This window comes from Neofelis nebulosa, chromosome 7 (assembly GCF_028018385.1).
Source record: "Neofelis nebulosa isolate mNeoNeb1 chromosome 7, mNeoNeb1.pri, whole genome shotgun sequence".
In the NCBI taxonomy this organism is placed as follows: Eukaryota; Metazoa; Chordata; class Mammalia; order Carnivora; family Felidae; genus Neofelis; species Neofelis nebulosa.
The window spans coordinates 51,271,154-51,284,124 of NC_080788.1; positions in this window are offsets into that span (position 1 = coordinate 51,271,154).

The window sequence follows — 12,971 nt, forward strand, 5'->3', positions numbered from 1 at the left end:
AGTCACTATGTTTCAGCTGTTTCTTTTGCTCACCTCCAAAATATTCCTCATTGCAATCTTTACAACCAGATCTTACTGTAAATATGCTTGAAAATTTTACATGGTTCCATCCTGCTGTTGGGAAAACAACCAAATATTTATTAGGAACTAAAGGCCCTGAATGGCACCTGCATGCTTCTCTAGTCTCACTTACACTGCTCAGTTTACCTGCTAACACTCCCTTGGATGCTTTCTCAGACTTTTTTCATATATATATGAAATATATTGCATATCATGACATGTATCATATACATATGTCATATATGTGGCATATGATATGATCTACTTCATATACATGAAAAAGTTTAAAATTATATATAATAGTATAATTTACTTTATATTATATATTGTATAATTATTTCAATAATAATGGGATCATGCCAAATATGTCATTATGTGGCCTGCTTTTTTTACTCAGAAATGTACCAGGATCATCTTTTCAAGCCAATAAATATAATTTTACAACACCATTTTTGCTATACCACAACTTAATTCACCTCAAGTTAGATAATCATAAAGTTTTAATTTTGATAAAAAATCCTTCATTGAGATAATCTTTATGGCTAAAAATTTGTGTAATCCTTAATTTTTCTCTCAGGAAATTTTTTAAAAAATTAAATTATTGAGTCAAAGAGCATAAGCATTTTTAATTTCTTTTTTGATGTTCATTTATTTTTTGGGAGAGAGAGAGAGAGACAGAGTGCAAGTGGGGTAGGAGCAGAAAGAGAGGAAGACACAGAATCCAAAGCAGGCTCCAGGCTCTGCACAGAGCACAGAATCCAACACGGGGCTCAAACCATGAACCATGAGATCGTGACATAAGCCAAAGTCAGAAGCTGAATCAACTGAGCCACCCAGGTGTCCTTATATGAATTTTTTTTTAATTTCTTATTTTAATTTAATTTACTTTTTTAATGTTTATTTTTATTTTTGAGAGTGAGAAAGAGAGAGACACAGCGTGAGTGGGGGAGGAGCAGAGAACCAGAGGGAGACAGAGAATCCAAAGCAGGCTCCAGGCTCCGAGCTATCAGCACAGAGCCAGATGCCAGGCTTGAATCCACAAACCACGAGATCATGATCGGAACTGAAGTTGGATGCTTTTTTAACCAAATGACCCACCCAGGTGCCCCAAGAGCATATGAATTTTTGAGGCATTTAATGCATATTGCTAACTGCCCTCCAAAAACATCTAATCAGCGTTCACTCACACTGGCAAATATAACAGCATGTGCCTTCCTAGAGCCATTATATTTTATTTTGATCAATTTAATAGGCAAAACAAACACCCAGCCAGGATACTATTCCAATTCTCATTTCTTTAAATATTCATGACACTGAGCAAGTTTTTATATATGTACTGGATATTTATGCTCTGGATAAAATGCCTATTTATTCATTTTGCCCATTTGTTTTACTTGTTTAGAAGACCTCATTTGTTTACTCATCTGATATTTATTCAGCAACTATACCATTTTCTTAACACTGTGCTGTGTGTGAGGATACAATTCAGTTTATGATCAGACTAACTTTTACAATATCCTTGAGGTCAATAAAGCTTTGGCCCCAATCCAGTCCCAAGGCGAAAGCCACATATTTCACATTTTTCATTCAATAGTATTTTTAGCTACTGCTATGGACTGAATGTTCGTGTCCTTCTAAAATTCATACACTGAAGCTTAATGCCCAAATCAGTGGTCTTCAGGAGGTTGATTAGGTCATAAGGGTGCAATTCATGAATGGAATTTGTCCTCATAAAAGAGACCCCACACTTTGCTAACACTTTCCACCATGTGAGGTTACAGCTAGAAGGCACAGTTTATGAATCAGGAAGTGCACCCTCCTCTGGCATCAAAATATGCTAGCACCATGATCTTGGATCTCTCAGCTTCCAGAACTGTGAGAAATAAATATTGTTTATAAGCCACCCAGTCTATGGTATTTTTTATAGGAGCCCAAGTAGACTAAGATGGCTACTAATTCCATTTCAGTTGTTGATTACTGCCTTAAATGTCAATCATTTTTTTATGGCCGTGACTTTGAGGTTGACTGGGCTCAGCAGGATAATTCTACTGCTTTGCTTTGGATACCTCATGAGGATGCCATCAGATGTTGTCCCAAGTTGGAGTCATTTAGTTAGAGTCTGGAATTGGCCCTCTCTTCTTCTCATTGTAGCATCAGATCTCAGAGCCTCTCCTTTCCACATGGTTTCTCCAGGTAGTCTCTTCATGCATCTCTCTGGCATAGTAATTACACTTTTTCCATAGAAGCTCAGTACTCCCCAAAGTGCACAAGTGGAAGCTGTCAGACCTTCATAGGCTTAGGTCCAAATGGCAGAGCGAAACTTCTGCTATCTTCTATTAAGAAATCACAGAGTTGAGCCATATTCAAGATAGTGAGAAATAAACTATCTGTCAATGGAGGGATGACAAAGAATATGCTGCCATATTTAGTCCACCACAGATCATAATGGTTTTAACATGACTTGAAAGTATTTTTCTAAGTTTGTCACTTGCCTTTTAAATTTGCTTACAATGGGTCTGATGTATAGTTTATTTTAAATTATACACAGTAAAATTTATCAGTATTTTTGTAGATGATTTCAGCTTCTGGCCCATACACAGACTGCTTTTCTCAAATGAAAAACAGGGTTTGTATGGGGTAAATGGGTGGATGGAATGCAAATGACCTTTCATTTTCTTGATAGTATTTTTGTATTTTTTAAAGGCAATAAATGTGTATGATTTGTATGTTTCTATTACAAAAACAGAACAGAAAAAAAGACAAGTATAGACAGGAGGAAGAGATGAAAAAGTAGAAGACGTGGAGGAGGAAGAAATATGACAAAGAAATGCCACACCAAAGTTTTAAAATACTTACTCAGAGGGGCACCTGAGCAGCTTAGTCAGTTGGGCATCTGACTTTGGGTCAGGTCATAATCTTGTGGTCCGTAGGTTCGAGCCCCATGTCAGGCTCTGCGCTGAGAGCTCAGAGCCTGGAGCCTGCTTTGGATTCTGTGTCTCCCTTTCTCTCTGGCCCTCCCCCCACTCATGCTCTGTCTCTCTCTCTCTCAAAAATAAACATTAAGAAATTTTTTTAATATTTACTCAGAAAATTTTGCAGTTTCATTCTATTAACTTCTAAATTTTTAAATCATTTAGAATTTATTTTTAAGATTTAAATTAGGAACTAACTTTAATATTTTTTATACATGGTTAACTGGTAAGATAAGTTTAGTTATTTATTTTATTATTCAACAAATTTTATTAAGCATCTACTATGTCCTAAGCACTCTGGGTATAGTAGTGAAAGAATCTGATTGAGTCACTACCATCATGCATCTTACAATAACCCAATGGGGAAAAATAAGTAAATAAGCAATGGATGTGTAATCACAATTTTGACATGTGCCATTAAAGGGAGAAGAATGGGGAAAAAGAGGTAAATAGTAGAGTGGAAGAGAAACCTAGAACAAAACAGGGCATCATCATGAGGTGGGAGTAGAGAAGACTGACGAACCAGAGAGAGTGAAATTAATCAACAGATGAGAGTGGGGAAAATGGAAAGTGATCTGGATTATTTCTGAGGATGGAAGGTTGAGAACTGAGGGAAGTATATATTATCCATAGATTGAACTGGATTCAAATAAAGGGATCAAAACATGAAAGACAATTCAAAGGAAACAACTGCTTAGGATGAAAGCTAGGATTCACTTCAAAATGACATTATGCAGAATTGCCAAATGCAATGCAAAGTCAAAAGCAAATGATTTCAAAGTCATATCCTTTCTCTGGTATTTGTACATCACCTTACATCGTATCAGTTAAAATACACATGTGGTGTATCATTTACAAATATCTTCTGTTCAGTAGGTTGCCTTTTGTTTTGTTGATGGCTTCCTTCATTGCGTAACAACTTTTTATTCTGATGTAGTCCCAATAGCTTATGCTTTTGTTTTCCTTACCTTATGAATATCTAGGAAAATGTTGCTACAGCCAATGTCAAAGAAATTACTGCCCGTGTTCTCCTCAAGATTTTTATGGTTTCAGGTCTGACATTTAGATCTTTAATCTGTTTTGAGTTTATTTTTGGATATGGTGTTAGAAAAGAATGAGATCTTATCATTTATGACAAAATGGATGGACCTACGGGTATTATGCTAAGAGATATAAATCATACTGAGACAGACAAATACCATATGATTTCATTCATATGTGGAATCTAAAAAGCAAAATGGTATTGAGGAAGGCACTTGTTGGGATGAGCACTGGGTGTTGTATATAAGCGATGAACCACAGGAATCTACCCCCAAAACCAAGAGCACACTGTAAGCACTGTATGTTAGCCAATTTGACAATAAATTACATTAAAAAAATAAAAAGCAAAACAAATGAATAAACAAACAAAAAGCAGAATCAGTCCTGATGGTTGCCAGAAGGAAGGGTAGGGTGATGGGCAAAATGGGTGAAGGAGACTGGGAGATACAGACTTCCAGGTACGGAATGAAAAAGTCATGGAAATAAAAGGCACAGCATGGGGAATATAGTCAGTGACACTGTAATAGTGTTGTATGGTGACAGATGGTAGCTACATTTGTGATGAGCATAACATACAGAGTTGTGAAATCACTATGTCATACACCTGAAACTAATGTAACATTGTGTGCCAACTCACATAAAATAATTAAAAATGAAGAAAAAATAAAACTATTGCATAACAAAATGGTACATTAAAAAAATATATATGTATGGAGTTTGTTGAAGAAACACTATCCAAACATAAGGTATTGTTGCTGTTATAAACTGGAGTTCAGTTTATGAATTGATGGTCTCAAAATAACATATATAGTACTAGGATACTAACTATAGATTACTCTGTTCCTTGACCCTTCCTGGGATGTTAATATAATTAAGTTCTGAGACTTAACCTTCCTTTCATGTCAGAGTGTGCTAAAATCTATGGGACAGTTTTTCTTCTGGAAACTTCCACTTGCTGATGATTAAGTACACAATGTTACAATCATTTATATAGACAGATGAGCAGAATACACAAGGAGACAGCAAAATCCAAACTGTATCTGGGTCATTCATTCTATAACACTGTCTCAGGTAATTATTTTGCTTTTGCATGAAGCATTTAGAACTTAGAACATAACTAGGTTTGGTCACTGCTGTAGTAAGAACTTCAAATTGCTTCAATATCTACCATTTTTAAGCTCAAGAATTCTATCATAAAAATATATTTACTTGTCTTTTCTCATTTTTCTTACACTGTAGGCACTTCTAAAACAGGAAGAAAAAAAATATATTTGACCTTGAAATCAAGTGTTAGAAAAATAACCTGTCTAAATAATACCTTTTCACCTAAAATATTATATTAAAGGTTGTGCAATGGCACTACTATAATCAAAAATCTGCCATCATTTTTTTAAGCTTCTAGTTTCACAGGCTTGTAACTTCTTTAAAAGTCACCCAAGGATCTTCAACTTCATTTCAGTTCAGAAAAGCATGCACACATATACACCCCACACATACACACTCCCCACACACTATTGGCTATCTGTTCAATTTTCTTTTTTCACATGATTTTTTCCCAACCATTAAGTGCTTAATTTTGATGATATTCAACTTTTCTTTTTTTTTCTTTTCTGGATCATGCTTTTGTGTCATATCTAGAAACTTTAAAGTACAAAGTATGGGTTGAAGTTAACTCACCTATTCATTCACTCACTCATTCATTCATTCATTTAACATATGGATGACAATAGTTCCAAGACCATTTAATGAAAAGTAGTCCATTACTATTGGATCTCTGGTAAACACCTGGTCTGACTCAACTCAAGCCCAAAGTGGCTCCAAACTGGCCAACTAACAACACAGGGACCAAACCCTGCCCACAATACATAGAGAAAGATATGACTGGACTGAAGGCAAAAGAAGGTCAGCCATTTAATTATCTTTTGTCTAATTTCTCCATTTAATTGTCTTTGTACCTTTAAAAACAAATCAATTGACTGTGTATGTACAGGTCTGTTTCACTACCCTCTACTTCATTTCACTGATATCTCTGTCTTTCTTTTCACCACTACCATTATAGTATAGTATGTTACTGTAGTTTGATAATAAGTTTTGAAACCAGAGAGTCTGCATCCTCCAAATTTGTTCTTTTTCACAATTGCTGAACCCTAGTTCCTTTGTCTTTTTACATAATTTTTAGAATCAGTTTAGCAATATACATGGAAATACTTATGCAAATTTGATTGGGATTACATCAATACTGTAGATTGGGATAATGTTTATAATATTGAGTGTTTCCCTAGATGTATATATGGCTATATCAGAGTTTGTATATTCACTAGTTGAAGGATATTTGATTTATTTTCTTTTATGAATAAAGCTGCAATAAAGCTTTGCATACAGGATTTTATTTTTACTTTCCCGCACAGCCAGTAGACTTTTTGATATAAGACGTATGTCCTTTTTTTTTTTAATATGAAATTTATTGTCAAATTGGTTTCCATACAACACCCAGTGCTGATCCTAACAGGTGCCCTCCTCAATGCCCATCACCCACTTTCCCCTCCCTCCCAACCCCCATCAACCCTCAGTTTATTCTCAGTTTTTAAGAGTCTCTTATGGTTTGCTTCCCTCCCTATCTTTTCCCCCCCTTCAAGAGATATGTCCTTTATTTCTGTTAGATTTCCTTCTGTTATTTCTTTGATCTGTCATTTCCACTCTAACTTTCCACTGTTCTTTTCATAATGACTAGTAGTGTGTTGGAACTCCTAGATTAACTTCTAGTTTTCTTTTCTTTCCCATTGTTAATCTCTTTATCTTTGTCATTTACTTTCAGAAAAAATTGACTTAGCTTTATTTTTCAACCTTTCCATTAAAACATACATTTTAGGACTTCTGGGGAAGATGGCAGAGTAGGAAGATCCTAAGCTCATCTTGTCCCATAGATACAACTAAACAACACCCACATCAGTGTAAATAAGTCAGAAAACAAGCTGAAGACTGGCAGAGTAGAATAGATTCTCCACAACAAAATGTAGAGAAGAGGCCACATCAAAGAAAGTAGGAAGGGCAGAGATACACATTCAGGAGCTAAAAGGAGCTATGTGACTGCCCACAGGATGTAGGGTCATTGCAGGCACAGAGAGGGGAGAGAGACACTCACACCAAGCACGCCAGGCACAGAGAACCTGCACAGGGGAGACAAATCTTCATAACATTTGGCTTTGAAACCATACGGCCTAATTTTGTGAGTTCTGACAATCAGCAAGGCTTAACAACTGGAACTTTAAATATCAGTTAGCTTGGCTATCTAGAGGTTGGAGATCAATAGGAATCTGAGTTACTGCCCTTAAAGAGACAGCACAATAAACAGCCCCACCAAGATACAGCATAGTATCAGCCATCTGACAAATGCCAGGGGTGTACGGGAAGAAGATTTATTTACTAACCTCAGAGTACATGTTGGAGGGGCATGCCTCTTTAGGATTCTTCTCCAGGAACAAAGGAGCTGGCCAGTTCCATTTGCCTCCCCCAGTTCCATTTGCCTCAGCCTAGACACAGGGACACCTGCAGGAACAAGCGCAATACCAATACTACCCACCTAATTTGTTAACAGTGCATCCCATCCACTCCAACATGGGAAACCTCACTCAGGGGGACTGTAAGACCCCTCCCACAGCAGACCATCGTGGACCTTGCAGGTATCCCACAACTGGTCTCTGCATTCTACTGGGGACTCACCCCCTACATTCTTGTAGCAAGAGTTTTCTAAAGAAGCTCCGATCTCCTCCCACAACAGACATGCATAAACCTTATTAGCACACATGCTCCACCTCTATACTCTCCAGTGGACCTGCCTGCTCTAATACATCCTTGGCCAAAGCCTATCCAAATTGGTGTCACAAGCCTGGCAGAGCGCAAGTATCTCCAAAAGGGCCAGCACCACTCTGAAGACACTTCTGCTCTGGGGTGAGGGGAGGATAACCACACACACACCAGTCCAACAGTGGCCCCAGCAGTGGTCTGGGGGAAGAAATCTGGTCTGGTCTGACTGTAGGCCCTGCCCACCAATGAAAGCTTCTCACAGCATAACACAGGGAAAGTGCTCTGTAGTCCAGTATTATTGGATCTCTGGTAAACACCTGGTCTGACTCAACTCAAGCCCAAAGTGGCTCCAAACTGGCCAACTAACAACACAGGGACCAAACCCTGCCCACAATACACAGAGAAAGTTATTGCAGATGACTGGATTGAAGGCAAAAGCAGGTCAGCCAAAACATCAGAGTGCACACATCACAAATAGAGGACACCCCTGAAGAACCAGGGTCTGTCAAACAGAAGACTGCAGAGTAATACAGGACCTCTTCTTCATAATGCCACTACTTGCAAGAGGAGGAGATGTATCTGACTTTCCTAACACATAGAAACAGGCACAGAGGGTTAGATAAAATAAGGAAACAGGAATATGTCTCAAATCAAAGAACAGGAGAAAATCACAACAAGAGAGCTAAATGAAATGGAGAAGTGTAATATGCCTGAGATATAATTTAAAGTAATGGTTATAAAGAGACTCACTGGACTGGAGAAGAGTGGAAGACTTCAGTGAGACCTTCAAAAAGTGATACAAAACAAAAAATAGCCAATCATATGTAAATAACTCAAATTAAAGATACAATAGATGGAATAAATAGTAGACTAAAGAAGCAGAAGAACAGATACAAGACCTTGAGGACAAAGTAATGAAAACCATCAAACTGAACAGGAGAGAGAAACAAATAAAATAAAAATGAAATTAGACTGAGGGAACTCAATGCCAACATCAAGCACAATAACACTTGCATTATAGGGTTTCCAGGAGAAGACACAGAAAAGGGGTAAGAAAATTTATTTGAAGAAATAATAGCTGCAAACTTCCTGAATCTGGGGAGAGAAACAGAAATCCAGATCCAGGAGGCACAGACAGGCTCCAACAAAATCAACCCAAGGAGGTTCACACCAAGTCACAAAGTAATTAAAATGGCAAAAAGTAGTGATAAAGAGAATTTTAAAAGCAGCAAGAGAAAACAGTTACATACAAGGGAAACCCCATAAGGTCATCAGCTGATTTTTCACTGGAAACTTTGCAGGCCAGAAAAGAATGGCTTGACATATTCAAAGCACTAGGAAAAAAAGAAAGAAAACACACACACACACACACACGCGCGCGCGTGCACACACACACACACTCATACACACACATACACAAAACACCTGCAATCAAGAATAAGAATACTCTATCTAACAAGGCTATCATTCACATAGAAGGACAAAGAGTTTCCCAAACAAAAGTTAAAGGATTTCATTACCACTAGACCAGCCCTATGAGAAATATTAAAAGGGACTCTGAGTAGAAAGGAGAGATGGTAAGTAGGAATAAGAAAAGTTGGAAGCACAAACACAATAAAATTAAGTGTATATGTAAAAATAAGTCTAGGGATTCACAAAATAAAAGGATGTAAATAAAGTATGACACCATATACCTAAACACTAGAGGGAGAGGAGAATGGAATGGGAGAAGATATTTTCAAATGACATATCCAATAAAGGGTTAGTATCCAAGATATATAAAAAACTTACACAACTCAACACCAAAATAATAATAATAATAATCCAATTAAAAATGGGCAGAAGACATGAACAGACATTTCTCCAAAGACAATCAGATGGCCAACAGACACATGAAAAGATGCTCAACATCACTCATCATCAGGGAAATGCAAACCAAAACCACAATGAGACATAACATCACACTTGTTAAAATGGCTAAATTAAGAACACTCTTGTGTTCCAAAAAGTGTTGGAAAGGATGTGGAGAAAAAAGAACCCTTGTGCACTGTTAGTAAATGCAAAATGGTATAGCCATTGTACAAAACAGTATGGAGGTAACTGAAAAAAATAAAAATAGAACTACTCTATGATCTAGTAATTCCACTACTGCGTATTTACCCAAAGATGACAAAAACACTAATTCAAAAAGATATATCCACCCATATGTGTATTGTAGCATTATTTACCATAGCCAAATTGTAGAAACAGTCTCTGCCCATTGATAGATGACTGAATAAAGATGTTGAGATATATAGATATAGATATAGATATAGATATAGATATAGATATAGACATAGACATAGATAGCATTACTTAGACATAAAATCTGGGGCACCTGGATGGCTCAGTCAGTTGAGCGTCTGATTCTTGATTTCGGCTCAGGTCATGATCTCACAGTTTGTCAGTTTAAGCCCTACATCGAACTCTGCACTGACGGCATGGAGCCTGCTTGGGAGTCTCTCTCTCTGCCCCTCCCCAGCTCCCTTGCTCTCTCTCTCCAAACTAAATAAACATTAAAAAATACAATAAAATCTTAAAAAAAGAATGAAATTTGCAAAACATGAGTGAAACAAGCCAGTCAGAAAGACAAACAAGCATATGATTTCACTCATAGGTGGAATTTACAAAACAAAACAAACAAACAAAAGAGATAAACCATGAAACAGACTCTTAACTATAGACAGCAAACTGATGGTAGCCAGAGGGGAGGTGAATGGAGAGATGGGTAAAATAGGTGATGAGGATTAAGAATACACTTAAGGAGATGAGTAGTGAGTACTGTATAGGACTGCTGAGTCACTATATTGCACACCTGAAACTAATATAACATTATATGCTAACTATACTGGAATTAATATGCATACTTTTAGTACAGTTTTAACTTAAAAGAACGTTTTCATTCTCTGTTTCTTTTTTTAAATATAGACTCTTAGTCTTCCTTAATGGATTAAGTTCTTCCTATCTCTGAGAATTGATATTTTATTCTGTTCCCTGAATTGTCTCTACTTCTTCCTTTTCCCTTTTCTAATCGGTATGTTTTAATCTCTTTCATGTTGGAGGTTTTCTACAAAACTCTGGTAATCCTTTATTTTTCATTAAAAAATGAAAGATACTAAAATCTAAGTGGACAATCTTTGTGTAAGGGTTGGATTTGTCAGTAGTGGCATTCACAGTCAAATGAGTACTCACCGATTTACTTGAGAAACTTGCAAATGTCATTTTCTTGAAGTCTTTTTTAGAATCACTCAATTTTATTTTATTTAAATTTTATTTTCTTAATTTACATCCAAATTAGTTAGCATATGGTGAAACAATGATTTCAGGAACAGATTCCCTAATGCCCCTTACCCATTTAGCCCATCCCCCCTTCTACAACCCCTCTAGTAACCCTCTGTTTATTCTCCATATTTAAGTCTCTTATGTTTTATCCCTCCTCCTTGTTTTTATTTTATTTTTGCTTCCCTTCCCTTATGTTCATCTGTTCTGTGTCTTAAAGTCCTCATATGAGTGAAGTCATATGACATTTGTCTTTCTCTGACTGACTAATTTCACTTAGCATAATATCCTCTAGTTCCATCCACATTGCAAATGGCAAGATTTCATTCTTTTTGATTGCCAAGTAATACTCCATTGTATATATGTACCACATCTTCTTTATCCATTCATCCATCAATGGACATCTGGGCTCTTTCCATACTTTGGCTATTGTTGATAGTGCTGCTATAAACATTGGGTGCTTATGTCCCTTTGAAACAGCATACCTGTATCCCTTGGATAAATGCCTAGTAGTGTAATTGCTGGGTCATAGAGTAGTTCTATTGTAATTTTTTGAGGAACCTCCATACTGTTTTCCAGAGTGGCTGTACCAGCTTGCATTCCCACCAGCAGTGCACAAAAGATCCTCTTTCTCTGCATCTTCACCAACATCTGTTGTTGCCTGAATTGTTAGTGTTAGCCATTCTCACAGGTGTGAGGTGGTATCTCACTGTGGTTTTGATTTTTATTTCCGTGATGATGAGCGACATTGAGCATTTTTTCATGTGTTGGTTGGCCATGTGGATGTCTTCTTTGGAGAAGTGTCTATTCATGTCTTTTGCCCATTTCTTCACTGGAATATTTGGTTTTTGGGTGTTGAGTTTGATAAGTTTTTTATAGATTTTGACATTCAATTTTATTTTGAGAAATGTTTCTAGTGTCCTGCATGAGGTTATATACCTAGCTGTCATTATTCGTACAGCTGATGGCATTGAAGCACTGGGATCTTGTTCACTAAGTAGATTTTGTCCCAAGCCCCTCATTTTTCAGTACTCACCATTAGTTAGGCAGAGTCTGGAGTCAATCCTTGGGTAGGATTGTTCAGAAAGGTAAACAAGCTTAATAAGCATTTTATCATGGATAGAAACAGAACCCTGGGAGAGCATTAGGAGTGGATGAAAATAATTACCTCTTCCTGAGGGCTCAGATAAGGACACAAAGAGGAATCATCACTAAAACTGGATTTCAAAGTAAGAAGAGGCAAATTGATTGAAATGTGTGGGAGGCACAGATGGCACAGAAAAAAGCATTTGCAGGAAGAAGTGTCTGTACAATATCAACGAAGTTTGGAAGAACATGGTCCATTTTGTAGCAGTTAGGGGTTCATTGCTATAATGTTGGATCAGGGCAGAGAGCAAGCATGAAAAGCTGGTTTAAAAAGAAAGGCCAGAAGGCCATTGCTAACTCCCTGAAATCCTGGAATAAGACCCTCACCTCCAGGTTGGCTACTCTCCCTGAGAATCCACCTGCTATCTACCTGGGTAATTGACTACAAGCTCAATGTGACAAAGGCTGGCTTGGTACAGGACTTTGAGAAGAAGTTTAATGTCCTGAAGGTTCCTGTGCCATAGGATAAATATACTGTCCAGGTGGATGCTGAAGAAAAAGAAGATGTGAAAAGTTGTGCTGAGTTTTTGTCTCTCTCAAAGGCCAGGATTGCAGAATATGAAAAAGAGCTGGAGAAGATGAAGAACATAATTCCATTTGATCAGATGAGCATTGAGGACCTGAATGAAG